This window comes from Papio anubis, chromosome 8 (assembly GCF_008728515.1).
Source record: "Papio anubis isolate 15944 chromosome 8, Panubis1.0, whole genome shotgun sequence".
Taxonomy (NCBI): domain Eukaryota; kingdom Metazoa; phylum Chordata; class Mammalia; order Primates; family Cercopithecidae; genus Papio; species Papio anubis.
Window position 1 is genome coordinate 117813262 of NC_044983.1, and position 19285 is coordinate 117832546.

Here is a 19285-nt window from a genome sequence, read left to right on the forward strand (position 1 = left end):
CTCTCAATAAACTAGGTGTTGAAGGACATACCTCAAAATAATAAGAGCCATCTATGACAAACCCACATCCAACACCATACTGAGTGAACAAAAGCAGGAAGCATTCTCCTTCAAACTGGAACAAGACAAGGATGTTCTTTCCCACCACTTCTATTCAACATAGTATTGGAAATCCTTTTCAGAGCAATTAGACAAGAGAAAGAAATAAAGAGCATGTGAGTAGGAAGACAGAAAGTCAGACTAACCCTGTTTGTAGACATGACACTATATCCAGAAAACCCCATAGTATTGACCCAAAACTCCTTAAGCTGATAAACAACTTCAGCAAAGTCTCAGGATACAAATCAATGAACAAAAATCTGTAGGATTTCTTTTTTTTTTATATACTTTAAGTTCTAGGGTACATGTGTACAACGTGCAGATTTGTTACATATGTATACATGTGCATTGTCGGTGTGCTGCACCCATCAACTCATCAGCACCCATCAGCTCATCATTTACATCAGTTATAACTCCCAATGCCATCCCTCTCCCCCTCCCCTCCCCATAATGGGCCCTGGTGTGTGATGTTCCCCTTCTCATGTCCAAGTGATCTCATTGTTCAATTCCCACCTATGAGTGAGAACATGCGGTGTTTGGTTTTCTGTTCTTGTGAAAGTTTGCTGAGAATGATGGTTTCCAGCTGCACCCATGTCCCTACAAATGACACGAACTCATCCTTTTTTATGGCTGCATAGTATTCCATGGTGGATATGTGCCACATTTTCTTAATCCAGTCTGTCACTGATGGACATCTGGGATAATTCCAAGTCTTTGCTATTGTGAATAGTGTCGCAATAAACATATGTGTGCATGTGTCTTTATAGCAGCATGATTTATAATCCTTTGGATATATACCCAGTAATGCGATGGCTGGGTCATATGGTATCTCTAGGTCTAGATCCTTGAGGAATCGCCATACTGTTTTCCACGGTGGTTGAACTAGTTTACAATCCCACCAACAGTGTAAAAGTTTTCCTATTTTTCCACATCCTCTCCAGCACCTGTTGTTTCCTGACTTTTTAATGATTGCCGTTCTAACTGGTGTGAGATGGTATCTCACTGTGGTTTTGATTTGCATTTCTCTGACGGCAAGTGATGATGAGCATTTTTTCATGTGTCTGTTGGCTGTATGAATGTCTTCTTTTCAGAAATGTCTGTTCATATCCTTTGCCCACTTTTCGATGGGGTTGTTTGTTTTTTTCTTGTAAATTTGTTTGAGTTCTTTGTAGGTTCTGGATATTAGCCCTTTGTCAGATAAGTAGATTGCAAAAATTTTCTCCCATTCTGTAGGTTGCCTGTTCACTCTGATGGTAGTTTCTTTTGCTGTGCAGAAGCTCTTTAGTTTAATGAGATCCCATTTGTCAATTTTGGCTTTTGCTGCCGTTGCTTTTGGTGTTTTAGACATGAAGTCCTTGCCCATGCCTATGTCCTGAATGGTATTACCTAGGTTTTCTTGTAGGGTTTTTATGGTATTAGGTCTAACATTTAAGTCTCTAATCCATCTTGAATTAATTTTCGTATAAGGAGTAAGGAAAGGATCCAGTTTCAGCTTTCTACTTATGGTTAGCCAATTTTCCCAGCACCATTTATTAAATAGGGAATCCTTTCCCCATTTCTTGTTTCTCTCAGGTTTGTCAAAGATCAGATGGCTGTAGATGTGTGGTATTATTTCTGAGGACTCTGTTCTGTTCCATTGGTCTATATCTCTGTTTTGGTACCAGTACCATGCTGTTTTGGTTACTGTAGTCTTGTAGTATAGTTTGAAGTCAGGTAGCGTGATGCCTCCAGCTTTGTTCTTTTGACTTAGGATTGTCTTGGCGATGTGGGCTCTTTTTTGGTTTCATATGAACTTTAAAGCAGTTTTTTCCAATTCTGTGAAGAAAGTCATTGGTAGCTTAATGGGGATGGCATTGAATCTATAAATTATCTTGAGCAGTATGGCCATTTTCATGATATTGATTCTTTCTATCCATGAGCATGGTATGTTCTTCCATTTGTTTGTGTCCTCTTTTATTTCACTGAGCAGTGGTTTGTAGTTCTCCTTGAAGAGGTCCTTTACATCCCTTGTAAGTTGGATTCCTAGGTATTTTTTTCTCTTTCTAGCAATTGTGAATGGAAGTTCATTCATGATTTGGCTCTCTGTTTGTCTGTTACTGGTGTATAAGAATTCTTGTGATTTTTGCACATTAATTTTGTATCCTGAGACTTTGCTGAAGTTGCTTATCAGCTTAAGGAGATTTTGGGCTGAGAAGATGGGGTTTTCTAAATATACAATCATGTCATCGGCAAAGAGGGACAATTTGACTTCTTCTTTTCCTAACTGAATACCCTTGATTTCTTTCTCTTGCCTGATTGCCCTAGCCAGAACTTCCAACATTACGTTGAATAGGAGTGGTGAGAGAGGGCATCCCTGTCTTGTGCCAGTTTTCAAAGGGAATGCTTCCAGTTTTTGCCCATTCAGTATGATAATGGCTGTGGGTTTGTCATAAACAGCTCTTATTATTTTGAGATACGTTCCATCAATATCGAATTTATTGAGCGTTTTTAGCATGAAGGGCTGTTGAATTTTGTCAAAGGCCTTTTCTGCATCTATTGCTGCTGCCTTGCAGTTAGATCTCTGACTGCTGTGCTAACAACGAGGGAGGCTCCGTGGTGTGTGGGACCCTCCCGTCCAGGTGTGGGATATAATCTCCTGATGTGCCGTTTGCTAAGACCCTTGGTAAAGTGCAGTATTAGGGTGGGAGTTACCCGATTTTCCAGGTGTTGTGTGTCTCAGTCTCCCTTGGCTAGGAAAAGGGATTCCCTTCCCTCTTGCACTTCCCAGGGGAGGCGATGGCTCGCCCTGTTTCAGCTCTCGGTGGTCGGGCTGCACCAGCTGACCAGCACCGATTGTCCGGCACTCCCCAGTGAGATGAACCTGGTACCTCAGTTGAAAATGCAGAAATCACCCATCCTCTGTGTCACTTGCGCTGGGAGCTGGAGGCTGGAGCTGCTCCTATTCAGCCATCTTGCTCCGGGCCAAAAATCTGTAGCATTTCTGTACACCAACAACATCAAAGCCAAGAGCCAAATGAAGAACACAATCCATTCATTACTGCCACAAAAAGAATAAAATACCTAGGAATACAGCTAACCAGGGAGGTGAAAAATCTCCATAAGGAGAACTACAAAACACTGCTCAAATAAATCAGAAATGACACAAACAAATTTTTAAAAACTTCCATGCTCATGGATAGGAAGAATCAATATTGTTAAAATGGTTATACTGCCCAAAGAAATGTATATATTCAATTCTATTCCTATTAAACTACCAATGACACTCTTTAAAGAACTAGAAAAATCTATTTAAAAAGTCATATGGAACTAAAAAAGAACCCAAATAGCCAAGGTAATCCTAAGCAAAAAGAGCAAAGCTGGAGGAATCATGCTACCCAATTTCAAACTATACTACAGGATTACAATAACCAAAACAGCATGGTATTGGTTCAAAAACAGACACATAGACCAATGGAACAGAATAGAGAGCTCAGAAGTAAGGCTGCACACCTACGCTATCTGATCTTGGACAAAGCTGACAAAAATAAGCAATGGGGAAAGGACTCTCTATTCAATAAATGGTACTGGGGTAACTAGCTATTTGCAGAATATTGAAACTGGACCCCTTCCTGACACCAAATGCCAAAACTAACCCAAGATGGATTAAAGACTTAAATATAAAACCCCAAACTACAAAATCCCTGAAAGACAACCTAGGCAATACCATTCTGGACATAGGAATCCACAAAGATTTCATGACAAAGACACCAAAACCAATTGCAACAAAAGCAAAAATTGACAAATTTGATCTAATTAAGCTAATGAGCTTCTGCACAGCAAAAGAAATTATCATTAGAGTAAATAGACAACCAACAGAACAGGAAAAAATTTTGCAAACTATGCATCTGACAAAGTTCTAGTATCCAGCATCTATTAGGAACTCAAACAAATTTACAAAAGAAAAAAAAAAAAGAAAGAAAGGTAAAACAAAAAACAACTCCGCTAAACAGTGGGGAAAGAACATGAACAGATATGGTATTAGTACTTTTCAAAAAAAAAAGACATACATGCAGCCAACAAACATATGAAAAAAAGCTCAATATCACTAATCATTAGAGAAATACAAATCAAAACCACAATGAGATACCATCTCACACTAGTCAGAATGGCTACTATTAAAAAGTCAAAAATAACAGATGCTGGTGTGGTTGCAGAGAAAAAGAAACACTTATACACTGTTGGTGAGAGTGTAAAAATTAGTTCAGCTGCAGTAGAAAAAGAGTTTGGTGATTTCTCAGAGAACTCAAACCAGAACTACCATTCAACCTAGCAGTCCTATTATTGGGTATATACCCAAAGGAATATAAATTGTTCTACCATAAAGACTCATGCATGCATAGGTTCATTGCAGCACTATTCACAATAGCAAAGACATGAAATCAACCTAAATGCCCATCAATGCTGGACTGGATAAAGGAAATGTGGTACATATACACCATGGCATACTATGCAACCATAAAAAAGAATGAGATCATGTCATTTGCAGGAACATGTATAGAGGTACAGGCCATTATCCCTAGCAACCTAATGCGGAAACAGGAAACCAAATACCACATGTTCTCACTTATAAGTGGGAGCTAAATAATGGGAACACATGGACACATAAAGGAGAACAACAGATACCAGGGCCTACAGGAAGGTGCAGGGTGGAAGGAGGGAGATCAGGAAAATTAACTAATGAGTACTAGGCTTAATACCTGGAGACAAAATAATCTGTACAACAAATCCCTGTGATAAGAGTTTACCTATATAATAAACCAGCACATGTAACCCTGAACCTAAAATAAAAGTTTAACAAAAGAAAGACAGTAACAACCCTCACCTCACTAAAAAGTGTCACCACTAAAAAATAGTAAATGTTCAAAACAAATGTTTTGATGATAATTAAGAAATTATTGTTTTCATTCCATGGCCATCCTTCCTTCTGGATTTTAATAAATATTAAAAAACAAATGCAGAGCACATAATACATATGAGATACTCAGCTAGATGTTTCAGTATGGCATACTGAGTTCTCACAACAATCCTGTAAAGTACACAGGGATCTCCACAAGGATACTGAAACTGAAACACAGGAAGGTTAAGATACTATGCAAAGACACACACAACCAGGTGGTCCAACTCAAATTTCTCAGTCTATTCTCTCTCTCTCTCTCTCTCTCTGCATTACCAACAATTCTTGATTAAGGTCTTCACTAGTGTTCTTGAATCTTTTAAACTTATCTTAAAAATAACTTTATGTTAATGAATTTATTTTTTTCTTCTTCTGGACTTCTAAGTCACAATGCATATTTTTGACAATTCTTGTTCTCCCTCTGTCTCTCTTTCCAATTTAGTCATCTTTTTCTAGGGCTTACCACTTCATTGCATTAGGCTCTGTTAAAAAATAAACTTAGGTATATTAACATTTTAAAGGTTTATTTGAGCAAACAGGGATGCATGAATCGGTCAGTGCCAAACCACAAGCAGTTTGGACTCCACCAAGAAAATGAGAGGGTAAAACTTTTATAAGGTGCTGGAAGAAGCAAAACAAAGAAAATATTTGATTGGTTAAAGCAGAAAGTCCCTGAAGATTACTTAGTTGTTTCTGATTGGTTAACCTTGCTTTGTTTTACCTTTTACAGTGAGTTGAGTTTCAGTTTGCTTACATAGGAACTCAAGGCATTGAAGTCGGCTCAGCCCAATGACCTCCCAATTAATTATTTTCACAGCTCTACCTTTTTTATTTTAATTTTTGATACAGGGTCTCTCTCTGTCACCCAGACTAGAGTACATTGACTCAATCATGGCTCACTTCAGCCTTGACCTCTCAGGCTCAAGTGATCCTCCTACCTCAACCTCTGAAGTAGCTGAGACTACAGGCCTGTGCCACTACACCTGGCTAGTTTTTTCTTTTGTTTTGTTTTGGGTTTTTTTGGTGTTTTTGGTACTTTTTGCAGAGACAGGGTTTCACCATCTTGCCCAGGCAGGTCTTGAACTCCTGGGCTCAAGCAATCCTCCCTACTTGGCCTTCCAAAGTATTGGGATTATAGGCATGAGCCACCATGCCCAGCCCATCTTAATTTTAGTATCAGCCACTGACTAAATATGGGACTAAAAAACTAAGGTCTCTCTTTCTCTAACTTCACTCCAACAGTTCATGTGGTAACAGTTCCCTTAAAAGTCTCAACAAGTATTTTTGGATTTTCCTAACAGGTATCTCACATGTACTCAGGAGTATAATAGATGATAGACAAATAGATGACATACAGATAGATGATGGATAGATAGATAGATAGATAGATAGATAGATAGATAGAGAGATAGACAGATAGCTATGGAGATAAGGCTTCCCTGTGGTGTCTTATTTCCCTCTTTGTCCCATCACAGTGAGTATCACCATGTCGGCGTGCCATCCCCATCCTTTGGGCTGTGTCAACCTATAATGAGAACATCTGGATGTACCAGGCATGCCCAGACCCTGCCATAGATGCACAGGAGCCCTCGGGAGAGCAAGCCTCACAGTGCTGTGGGAATACGTGGCTCATTTTTTTCTGAGAAGCCAAAGCAGAGCCATTCGGTGACTTGCAGCATTTTAAAATGAGAGAATGTCTCTTTTGCTCTAACTTACACCGCTAACTGCATCTCCCTCTCCATTTCAGTAGGATTCAATCATACACAGATGCTCCCCAAATTACAATGGGATTATGTCCTAATAAATCCATCATAAGATGAAAATGTCCTAAGTCAGAAATGCATTTAATACATCCAATCTATTGAACACAGTAGCTTAGCCTAAACATGCTCAGAACACTTACATTAGCCTACAGTGGGGCAAAATCATCTAACACCAAACCTATTTTATAATAAAGTGTTGAATACTTCAAGTAATTCACTGAATATTCAAATACACCTTCTGCTGAATGCATATCACTTTCACACCATCCTAAAGTCCAAAAATCCTAAGTCAAACCATGGTAAGTCAGGGACCATCTGTATTTATGGGGACCTACTTTGGAAAACTAATGTCAGTGAAAAATACTACAACAGACGATGAATTTTGCATCCATTCTGAGAAGGAAGGTAAACTGGTCCCCTAGAATAATTTCCCTCATTCTTCCTTATGTGTCTCATCAGATCCTCAAGTAACAGGAGTTCAGGGAGACTCATATCTTAGTTATTCAAATAAGCCCAGGTAAATTTTCCCCAGACTCAAGCCAAAGCTTGCCTCTTAAAAACTGCTAGGTAGAATCCAAAATTCATTTCTAGGATGAAACACATACAAGAAATTCTGATTTGCATGAGACAGAGTACAATTCACCCTCAACCAACCCAGCACAGAGATGTCTTTCAACACCAACACACTTTAACATGTATACCCCACTCACTGTTGAATTCCTGTAGCCAGAGTCATACAGTTCTGTCATCAAAGAAAACACCTCTGGGCAAACTAATTTTTCTTGAAGCCCAGCAAAATAATAACAACCTCCCACGCCCTTTCAAAGACCTGCTCAATAGGCAGGTTTTTGTTGCATGAAGTGGGAGTGGTGGTTGACTCTGTCAGCATCATCAACCTTCACAATGCACAATCTAAGCTTGTGGCGGATCGTCAATGACAATGAAGTTAGCTGATTACTATAATCGACCATAATTTTTTCTTTAAATTTAATAACAACTGATATTTGGGGAGAAGGAGAAAAATAAAGAACTGCATCATATCTATTTTCTGATGAAAGACCACATGCCAACGTGACCAGTTCATACTGAGCTCAGCAGAAAACCTTTGAGCACATATTGAGTGCCCAGGACATATGCATATACATAAAAAGGTTAATTTCCATAATAAAGTGTTTCCCATGCAAATATGCGCTAAAGTTATATTGAGGTAATTCACAGACATACCAAAAGCCAGCTAATATATTAAAATATGATCAGCTTTATTGGTAATCATAGAAATTTCAAATAAAATAATTAGAAATCAATTTTACCTAGTAGATCGACAAAAAATTTAAGGATTGTTAATATGTTAGTAAATGTTGTAAAGAAATGGTCACTTACTTTCATTGTTAGTAAAAGTATAAACTAATTCAATATTCTGGAAGGGGATTTGACATCCATTAGAATTTACAAGGTGCATCCACTTATATGAGTAATTCAACTTCGATTCATCTGTGAAATCTCTCCTACCAAAATAATTGCACTTGGACACAAAGATGTTAATTGCAGTATTGTTTATAATAGCAAAAGACGGAAACAATAGAAATCTCCATCAAGTCATTTCATAGTCACACTAGGTAACACAATGCAGCCTTTAAAAGAAAAGGACTTTTAAAAGGAGGAACTGCATACTGAGGAATTGAAAATTGAGGAACTGAGTATGACATTGTCATGGAAATCTCTCCACCATTTAGTGCTAAATGAAAAAAGTTAATGAATAGTAGTCATAGTATGATCCCATTTATGTTTTCTGAAGGGCTGAACAAGTGTGCGTACATGTACATATGTAGGCACGGAAATTAATAAAAAAATAGGTATGGATGGATAGGTAATAAAAGATAAAGTCATTATGTCTGGGGAGGGAAATAGGTGAATAGTGGTATGAAGTGAGGAGTGAGGCCGAGAGAGGAGTAAGGGGAAGGGTGGACACAAGACTCCATATGCTTTGGTAATACTTGAATTTTCAATAATGAATACTCGTTCATGAATACTATGTTATGTTTTGAAATAAAATAAATTAAAAGTAATTATATTGCAGTATGAACATGTCACCATCCTGGTCATTATTGATAAACCAGACAGCTAAATTGCCCAGACTGACCATCCTGCATTCTGATTTGGCCACCCCCAGGAAGTGCACCTAAGCACTTCCACTCCCTTATGATCTCAGATTCTCCGCATTTTAAAGAATCTTAAGAGTCATCCAATCAATGACTTATTCAGTGCTTGAAGCCCCTCTTAAATATCTCTGCAAATTGATCTTCCAGGTTTTGCTTGATAACACCTCTCACTAGAGGGCCATTGCTTCCCATGGCTTCCTACTCTCCCTTCCAGCAGCTCTGCTGGGAAGGACTCCCTTGTCTTAAGCCACAATATGTCTCTATCCCCAATCCTACGGACTCTTCTTTTTGTTGTTTTTTTTTTTTCTTCTTTTTCTTTTTTTTAATGGACAAATTATAATTGTGTATATTTATGGGGTAATATGTGATGTTTTGATCTATGTATACATTACAGGAAGATTCCATCAAGCTAATTAATATATATATCACCTTATCAATTTATTATTTTGTATGTATGTGGTAAGAACATTAAAAAGCTATTGGAGAATCTTTAAAAAGGCAATCTCATAGAAATGGAAAGTAGAAAAGTGATTACCAGAGGCTAGAGGGAGAAGGGAAGATGGGGAAAGGGGAGATGTTAGTGAAAGGGTACACAGTTTCAGTTAGACTAGAGGAACACATTTTAGTGAACTGTTGCACTGCATGGTGCCCTTGCACCACCCTGAATAGAGCTTACAGACCCCTTTTCCTCCGTGAGAAGAAAGGCATTCTCACTGAACACTGCCCCCAACCTTAGGTGAATTAGAAAGACTTTCTTTCTACCTAATGTCTGTCACAGCACTTACCACGCACTTACCATAATTGTCTGTCTACAAACGTAGACTGTAAGGCTTGAGCAGCAAGTACGTTTGTATCCCAGTACCTAGATCAGTGTCAGGCTAATAGGAGGTTCTCAAGCCCCATGGTGTAGTGGTTAAAACCATAAACTTTTTAATAGTCCATCCAAATCTCAAACTCCTTTGCTAAATACAAGTTCTCATTTAGACTAAGCAAAACATTTGAGGCTTCATTTCCTTAGTGGTGAGAATATGATAAATATCGTATATCTACTTCATAGTTTGCTTAAGAATATGAAATAAGAATAATGAATGAATGAGAGAAAGAATGAGTGAGCGAACCCATCCACCATCCAATTTCTTGTAGAACCCCACCATTCCCAAACTCTCCTTGTGTTCTGGAATTGTGTTAGAGCTTTTGAAAGAAGAAAGCACAGCTTAGATTTGGCTAATACCAACCTGAATTCAATCAATTCTAAAACAAAATCAAGAAAGAAAGAAAGGAAGGAAGGAAGGAAGGAAGGAAGGAAGGAAGGAAGGAAGGAAGGAAGGCCGCATCCACCAGTCACTACTTTCTATTTTTCTAGGATGTGGGAATATGGACAAGATCAAGAAAGAAAAAAAGAAAGCCTGCATCTACCAGTGACTACTTTCTATTTTTCTAGGAGGTGGGAATATGAACAGGATTGATCTCTGTAGCTCCTTTTTTGAACTTAGGACAAATCTCAGATCTCACCTGCGGGGATTTCATAGCACAGCAGTAGAGGGTTATCACTTACATGAACTTCGTTTGAACTTTGTATGGGCTCCTCTCTTATTTTAAAAAGTTTTACATCAAATTTTGTAATGTAAGGAGAATATGCAATTTAAATTAAAAAATTGGAGGAGATTTGGGTATTTTTCAGCCTGGGTCAGCAAACTCCAAAGGCCTATAATTAGGTTTTCCCTCTGTTTCTTCTTAATCATTAAAACCATGAATGAGAATAAAGCTTAATCAGATAGATTGCCTACTCTTGCCTTAAGATATGGATCCATTACAGAAGCAAAATATCTTCAAGGATATTTTGTAAATAACTCCCAAATATGCTGGGTTGGTTGCAAATCTGCTAGGCCTCTCCCCTCATCATGAAATAATATATATAACAGATTAAAGCAATTCACCACGTATTTATCAGTAACTTTTATAAGCCTGTTCCACATAAATTAATAAAAATTGTTTTTATAAACTGTATTATTTAAATGCTGTATGATAGCTACCTCTTCAATGGATCGTATCATTACAATCTTGTTATATCCAGTACTTCTTCTCCAATGCCAATATTCTGCACCTCTCCCCTCGTTATGAGATAATCTGCCCTGATGCTATTCACCCGGGGAAGACTAGAACCACCCCCACCTGCCACCACTGGTTTTGAAAAAGTTCTAAAGAAGATCGAGTTTGACGTTAATGGCTCCAGCCTGTCTATTCTATATTGTTTTGCTATTCCTTCAGCTCCCATTTTTTAGATGAAAAAATTCAGCTTATTCTAGTCTGTCCCATCCTTATAAATGATTCTAACCACAAAAAAATGTAAGATCATTCTTGTTTTTTTATCTAAAAATGCACAGATTCCAACTTGAGGAAAGTGGCTCTTTATTTTCTGATAGTAGTTTCTCAAAATACAATTCTAAAATATAAGAAGAGAAATGATTGCCCAATTTCAGGCCTGTATTCTATCCGATAGTGACACCAAAAGGTACATTTAGGGCAAGAAATGAACACGATAGTTTGGAAAATCACCTCTAAAGCCTATAATTTCTCTTAATAAGTCACATTTTTAGGCTGTGTTCACGTGGCGCATACACACCTGACTTTTTCTAGGATGTGCAGCAGTCTGATTTATCTAGTGGGAAATACACAGGAGGGATCTTGGTGCTTTCGATTCTAAGTAACATTATAGAACTCAGATGATGTGTTTATGCATCATTTTCCTTATCTATGAAATGGAACCTTAATGATGGCCAGAGGAGGATAAAGAAACTCCCCCAAGACGCTTTACTGTGGGTTGGAGCCATGGATCCTATAGCCTCTTCCCTATGCCAGCCTTCCCCTATACCACATATTGATCATCAAACCACCCCAGTGAGCCACATGCTGTGTTACACTGGAAAGGGGAAAAATCATCAAGCTGGCTTCTGAGATCAGAGAAGGAGAATTTAATCAGCCTCATATAATATATACATAACAGATTAAAGCAATTCACCACATATTTATCAGTAACTTTTATAAGCCTATGTTCCACATAAATTAATAAAAATTATTTTTATAAACTATATTGTTTAAATACTCTATGATAGCTACCTCTTCAATAGATCGTATCTTTAAAAATATTTAAAGCTAATAAGACGGTCAAATTGTAATATGCCAATGTCAAACACCCCTTTGTAGCTGGAAAGTAATGTAACCACTAGGCAAAGAAGAGAGAAACAAACTTCCCTAGACACAAATTAATTTTGTTGGTAAAGATTTGGTTTCTTCATGGCAAAAAAACAAGAAAAATGATTATATAACAAATTACATGACCTTGCATATAATAATTTACAACATAGTATTTTCTCAGTTGATCAATTAAGACTCTCAATGATGTTGTGTAGTCACATAAAGTAAGTGTATGTTGTACAGATAAAGATACAGTCTCTAGGTATGTCACAGTGATTAAGAGTCTTGCACAGGTTTACTCAGTTAGCAAGTGGAAGAGTAAAAACTCCATTCTTGTTATATCCAGTACTTCTTCTCCAATGCCAATATTCTGCACCTCTCCCCTTGACATGAAATAATCTGTTCATGATGCTATTTACCTGGGGAAGACTAGAACCACCCCCACCTGCCACCACTGGCTTTGAAAAAGTTCTAAAGAAGATCAAGTTTGACATTAATGACACCAGCCTGTCTATTCTATATTGTTTTGCCATTCCTCCAGCTCCTATTCTTTAGACGAAAAAATTCAGACTTAGGAATAATAACTTTCTGGAGATCTCATACATACATCAGTTGATGAGCAAATCCATGAACACCCTACTTCAAGCCATGCTGAGTAAAATATACTAGTTAAGAATCCTAGATTTGGAATCAGAGGAGTCTGTTTCAAATTCCGGTTCCATCAGCCACCAATTGTGTGACTGTGAACCCCCTAGGAGCCTCAGTATCATAATTTCTTGTAGTTATTCAATTAAACTATGCATACATTATAGTACCTTAAAAAGTAGCTAAGATACAATTGTAATACATCAAGCTGCTTTAAAGAAATGTACTGTGGACTGCAGGATTTTAGGTACCAGATTTGTGATGAAGCTTAGGGGGTCCTCTCAGAATACCAAAATTCACATCACATAGAAATATGTATTTTCTGTAGGGAGCAGAGTCAGGGACAGAACAAAAATAGGTCTTCAAGTCCACGAAGCCACCACCATGAACCACCACCTCCTCCCCTAGAGCCCTGCTCCCTTGCTTCTGCGGCTGCCCAGCGATTCCCTCCATCCTGAAGTCACTGCTGTAGGGAATGTGGGGAAGCAGCAGGTCTGAGAGAGTAAGCACGATAATGCAAAGCAGACAGGTCCCTCCAGGTAGATTCTAGACTCAAAGATGAATGTTTCCCTTTGAAAAGGTCACCAGGATGGCTATCAGTGCTGACTATAAAAGGATGGCCTCATAGTATGAGATTTACACAAGCACAGATCCCTTCTGTCACAACAGACCTTAAGAGGAAGGGTGAGGTTCCCCTAAGGTCTTCAGAGTCCTAGTCATGTTCCCCAAAGTAAGGATCTAAAAACAGGAAAGGGGTTTCTTATGATCATTTGCTCTTCCTGCCTCCTTACTGTCTAAAGGCAACTGACGCTGATTCATAATGCCAGGACAGCCATGCCACAGTCACCATCCAGCCCGTGATGGAAACAGACAGATGTGGGTGTGAATCCCAGGCTGTGTTAAGTTGGGTAATTTAAGCTCTCCAAGCCTCAGGCTTTAGCTTACGGAATTTATCATTAAAATGTACTTTTATTATTACCATCGATTTTTATTATGTATGTTTCTGTTATCCGCACTAAAAGAGACACATTAATTTGCTTACTACATTTATGAGAGTATATTCTTCATTTCCCATTTGCACCTCAAGATCCACATTCCACCATTCTACTCTGTGCCCCAGAAAATCTTCTATAATTTGTGTCAACATGTTCCCTTGCCCTCTAGTTTTCAGTTTTGTTCAACTGAAGTTGGGGAGTGGATATCAGAGATGACAAGGAATGAGGGTGGGGTGTCCAGGCTCCTGCTCTGCCAGGCTACTATGGGTTAGCTATGTCCCTTTACCAAAAGCCACAGCTCCTATCACAGTATTCTTTTAATGCATCTCTTTCCAGGTTACAGTAATTGTTCCCTCTCCTTGCTGCTTCTGTCCTGGGGATGATAATGGCTCCACATTCTTGGTGCACTATGATACCGCAGTATGCCTTGTTGATTTCCTTAAACTCTGCCTACACCTTTACAAACAGTCTCTTATTAAATTCTCTGTAATTACCCAATCTGAGTGAGCCATTATTTTCCTACAGGGGCCTTGACACATATATCCATAAACTACATAATTAGATCAAAGTAGCATTCCAGCTAGCCATGACAAAGACACAGAAGCAGAAAATCAATGATTAATCTCTGCCTTTTTCTGCTTATAATTCCCTCTCCTTGGAATCTTCCCTAAATTGTTCCTTTCCATCATGGTAGTCAGCTTTCTGTCCCTAACCATGGCCCAGACGCTAAGCATTTGTTCAGTCTACTTTAGCTTAAAATATCGCTTAATTTGTTTGCAGTTAAATTGTGTTTAATTTCCTTTTCCTTCTTTTAAGAATGGCCTTTATATTTCCTTTTTCCTGTTACTGCCCAAACCAGCCCTTCCCCCTTATTAACAGTGTCTTGGTTTCATGCTACTATGAGGCACTGGTATACACAGGGAAATGGGACCAGCCCCAGGGATAAATCATGATTGACCTTCTCCAGTCACTGCAATCACCTCTCTCACCCAGTGATGGTTTAAGGTGATAGCCATGTGTGCAAGATCTAGACTATGATAAATGAAGGGAAATCTGAAGAGGGGCAGGGGAAGCTGGATGTTAGGAGAGATTTTTCTTCTTAAGAAAAAGATACAACAAAGAAAAATGTTCTCTTCCTTTCTTCTTTCTTTCCTTCCTCCCTGACTTTGATGTTGTTATTTGAAAATGTGGTGTTTGAAGTTTAGTCAGCCATCTTTTTACCAAGAGGAGGAAGTTAAGAGAATCAGAAGGAAGCTGACCCAAAGCCCTGACATCATTGAGCTTCTGAATTAGCCTCCCTCCAATGCACTCCCCCAGATTTCTCCTTGCATGAGATAATAAAGCCCTCTGCATTAACCACTTGTCTTAGTTTGGGCTGTTATAACAGAATATCACGAACTGGGTGGTTTTAGAAAACAGGTATTTATTCTCACAGTTCTGGAGAATTAGAAGTCCAAGATCAAGGTGTCAGCAGATTGGATGTCTGTTGAGGGCATTATTCCTGGTTTGCTGATGGTCATCCTATTGTGTCCTCACCTGGTGGAGATCAGAGAGGAAGCAAGCTCTTCTTTGTCTTTTCTTATAAAGGAACCAATCCCATCATTCTCTACTGTCATGACTTAATTACCTCCCAAAGGCCCCATCTCCAAATACCAGCCCATTATGGATTAGGATTTCAGCATATGGATTTGGGGACACATAAACATTCAGTTCATAGCACAACTTTTTTTTTTCATAGCACCAATTTTATATGGATATTCTGTTACTTGTAGCCAAAAGAATACTGAATGAATCACTACCCAAGGCTAGCTGCATCCCCATTATGCAGGCATATTCCTCTCATGTATTTCCCCTATACATGGCAGCTATCAGCTCTTTAAGATATTAAATGTGTCTTGAAATCCCTGAAAGAAAAGAATGAAGATAAGAGACTCATTAGGTGTTCTTTCTATGCTATGGTCCAGGATCCCATCAGGTAAGACTCTGGCTTCCTAATCCAAAGGTTAGTGGCTTCAAATCTTTTCTCTTTCCTTTTGGGAAAATACAGGTAAGACAGTTTTGTCTTGTAAATATTAACATCAGAGACCAAAATTGGGGGCAAGCAGTCTCTTCATGCTGTTTTATCCAGACCTAGCATACAGAAGTTGTTAAGTAACTATTTGATGGATAAACAGAAACATTCCATACATTCTCACATAGAAGAAACTGATTACAATAGGTAGGATTAGGTTTGGCAGCAAATGGCAAAAGAAATAACAGTGGATTAAACAAAATGGAAATATGTTTTCTTCTCATGTGAATCTAGGTGAGTGTAGAACCTTCCTGACCCTTCAAACCTTCTTCTCTCTCATTGCCCCACTATCCTTAATGTGTGTTTCCACCATGTGCTGTAATATTTCTGCTCCAGTTCTCTCCATCACATCTGAATTTTAACCAGCGGGAAAGAGAAGAAAGGAGTGGACACACCATTTATATTAAAGACACTTCATTCAGTTGCAAATCCACTGACCAAAGCTCCACCCCATTGATCAGAACTGAATCTCCAGGCTTTCCCTTGGTGCTGGATATTTTCTGTTTGTCCCTTCACCATATCCAACTCTACCCTTTTCTACACTGTCTTGTGCTGTCAAGGATTTACCTGAATTGATGACATCAGTGGGCCCCCTGGCTTTCTGGCTTCTGCTGAGTACAGCCAGTGGCAGACACACTCAGGAAAGGAGGAGGTGAAGGAGGGTAAGACTGGCCCTCCAGCTGGCTCTCTTCTAAGTCTATATGGGTTGGCACTCTCTCTCTCTCTAGTGCATGAGCAAGAATGGTCTACTTCAGGTTGCAAACACTAAAGGCTACATTGCTTGTAGATAATTTAAAAACAATAATAAAGCCAAATAAAAGTCTACCAACTTTTTATTATCACCATCCACAGACAATTCTAAACAAGGTCAATAATAAAACACTCTTCCTGCCAGGAATAGACCATTTTCATCTCCACCCCTTCCCCAGGGCAGCCACCACCTCTCCCAAGGCAGTTCCTGTCAATCACCCCTTCCTACTCAGTGACTCTGGAGGTTTGGTGACCACTTCTTCCCCTGGCTTCTCAGGACTAGGGATGGTAACAGCTCTCTGCATATGCTCCACTGAGTTTCTAAAAACCCTTTGTAAACAGTCTCTTTATTAAACTCTGGTCGATTATCCAGTTTAAGTACGCCATGCATTTCTTACTGACACCTCAGCTGATACTATCCGGCAGCAAGGAGGTTTTTATTCTGAAGTGGTCACAAACCAAAATAGAGATGTTATTATTGAGAAAAAAAATGGATAAAATAAATATTGGAAAAAAATCAATCTCTGCCACCCTTTTTTTATTATACTTTAAGTTCTAGGGTACATGTGCAGAACGTGCAGATTTGTTACATAGGTATACACGTGCCATGGTGGTTGGCTGCACCCATCAGCCCATTATCTACATTAGGTATTTGTCCTAATGCTATCCATCCCCCAGCCCCCAACCCTGCAACAGGCCCCAGTGTGTGATGTTCCCCTCCCTGTGTCCATGAGTTCTCATTGTTCAACTCCCACTTATCAGTGAGAACATGTGGTGTCTGGTTTTCTGTTCTTGTGTTAGTTTGCTGAGAATGATGGTCTCCAGCTTCATCCATGTCCCTGCAAAGGACATGAACTCATCCTTTTTTATGTCTGCATAGTATTCCATGGTGTATATGTGCCACATTTTCTTTATCCAGTCTATCATTGATGAGCATTTGGGTTAGTTCCAAGTCTTTGCTATTGTGAACAGTGCTGCAATAAACATACATGTGCATGTGTCTTTATAGTAGAATGATTTATAACCCTTTGGGTATATACCCAGTAATGGGATTGCTGGGTCAAATGGTAATTCTAGTTCTAGGTCCTTGAGGAATCGCCACCCTGTCTTCCACAATGGTTGAACTAGTTTACACTCCCACCAACAGTGTAAAAGTGTTCCTATTTCTCCACATCCTCTCCAGCATCTGTTGTTTCCTGACTTTTTAATGATCACCATTCTAACTGGCATGAGATGGTATCTCACTGTGGTTTTGATTTGCATTTCTCTAATGACCAGTAATGATTAGCTTTTTTTATATGTTTGTTGGCTGCATAAATGTCTTCTTTTGAGAAGCGTCTGTTCATATCCTAGGTATTGACGGAACGTATCTCAAAATAATAGGAGCTATTTATGACAAACCCACAGCCAATATCATACTGAATGAGCGAAAGCTGGAAGCATTTCCTTTGAAAACCGGCACAAGACAAGGATGCCCTCTCTCACCACTACTATTCAACATAGTATTGAAAGTTCTGTCCAGGGCAATCAGGCAATAGGAAGAAATAAAGTGTATTCAAACAGGAAGAGAGGAAGTCAAATTATCTATGTTTTCAGATGATATGATTGTATACTTAGCAAACCCCATCGTCTCAGCCCAAAATCTCCTTAAACTGATAAGCAACTTCAGCAAAGTCGCAGGATACAAAATTCACGTGCAAAAACCACAAGCATTCCTATACACCAATGATAGACAAACAGAGCCAAATCATGAGTGAACTCCCATTCACAATTGCTACAAAGAGAATAAAATACCCAGGAATACAACTTACAAAGGATGTGAAGGACCTCTTCAAGTAGAACTACAAACCACTGCTCAATGAAATAAAAGAGGACACAAACAAATGCAAAAACATTCCATGCTCATGGATAGGAAGAATCAATATCATGAAAATGGCCATACTGCCCAAGGTAATTTATAGATTCAATGCTATCCCCATCAAGATACCATTGACCTTTTTCACAGAATTAGAAAAAACTACTTTAAATTTCATATGAAACCAAAAAAGAGCCCGCATAGCCAAGACAATCCTAAGCAAAAAGAACAAAGGGGGAGGCATCATGCTACCTGACTTCAAAGTATGCTACAGGGCTACATAACCAAAACAGCATGGTACTGGTACCAAAACAGATATATAGACCAATGGAACAGAACAGAGGACTCAGAAATAACACCACACATCTGCAACCATCTGATCTTTGACAAACCTGACAAAAACAAGCAACAGGGAAAGGATTCCCTATTTAACAAATGGTGTTGGGAAAACTGGCTAGCCATATGCAGAAAACTGAAACTGGACCCCTTCCTTACACCTCTTTTTTTTTTTCTTTTCGAACTTGGAATTTACAAATCAACCAAATGAAAATACTCTTCTGATTGTTCCCAAAGCTTTCACTCCTCTGACAGCTTTTACCACTTCCCTCCAAGGAAGCTTTCAAGGAAACTACCTCAATGGGTGCAAGTGAATGATACATCAAATTTCTAGCCCTAAAGCCAAGTAGAAGGAATTTGACTATGTCCTGATCTCCATTCAGATATGTTCTTCTGCAAAGATTGTGTTTGTAGCACTGCCCAACTAGCCAATCAGCATGGGATCCTAACCAATTAGAACAGACATTCTCCAGGGTGCCATTCC